At 57.2% G+C, this 829-nt stretch overlaps 1 protein-coding gene across 1 annotated transcript in view; it reads right to left on the bottom strand.

Moving 5' to 3' along the window:
• Window positions 1–829, bottom strand: part of VOLCADRAFT_83281 (uncharacterized protein) — a gene marked incomplete at its 3' end in the record, with an annotated part of 10,012 nt that overhangs the window by 3,838 nt on the left and 5,345 nt on the right. The gene's annotated exons all lie outside the window — the stretch shown is intronic.

Genomic DNA, 829 nt, shown 5'->3' on the forward strand with positions numbered 1-829 from the left:
ATGAGGGAGGGGGGGAGAGAGGGGAAGAGGGAACGTGTCGAAGAGGGAGGGAGGGAGGAGGAACCGTAGCGGCGCCAAGACGACATGGCAAACCCCAGGACACAATAGGAACACGAAAAAGCTGATCCATCACATCACATCATGTCTGTCAGTGCGAACCGCTTCCCCTTCCCCCTCCCCCCCACACACCCCGACAAGTGTGCAGTTTAGTTGCACCCACCCCCGCATCACGGTGGCGCTCCGCCAGCTGAGCGGCCGCTGTTGGGCACACCTACCTCGCACTCACTACTTACTTAGTGCCAGTAACACCAGTAACACCATCAGACACCACGACCGTCATGATCAATTGGCCAAAGTTCCCCCTTACGAGGCCGTCTCCAGGAGTATCGAATCTACTCTTCTCTCCTCCACAAGGGCCCACCGCGCCCACACCGCACACCAGGACATGGTGTAGGAGCGCTAACGTGGCAACCTCACAAGTCCAGACAGCAACAACGTGGAAAGAATCTCATACGCTAATGTCGTATTCATGGACTTATGTACACCAGGTACGCCACCGGAAAGTGGCCTCACTCATCTCTCACTCCTCCGCACTCCTACAGCTGTTTGAAGGTACTTCGGATGTCCGTCCGTCTGTCCGTACATCCGAGCAGTGTTGGCTTGTCGTTATTGCTTCCCATCTCGCAGACACGTTCATCGCCATCAAAGGCCACCCCCCTCGAGCTTTCACTGGCGCCCCCCCACGTGTGTGTATGTGTGCGTATGTGTGTGTGGAGGGGGGAGGGAGGGGACTTGTAACTTTTGCCTCCCCACAGGCACACACATCCGC

This window comes from Volvox carteri (genome assembly GCF_000143455.1).
Source record: "Volvox carteri f. nagariensis unplaced genomic scaffold VOLCAscaffold_52, whole genome shotgun sequence".
NCBI classification, from domain to species: domain Eukaryota; kingdom Viridiplantae; phylum Chlorophyta; class Chlorophyceae; order Chlamydomonadales; family Volvocaceae; genus Volvox; species Volvox carteri.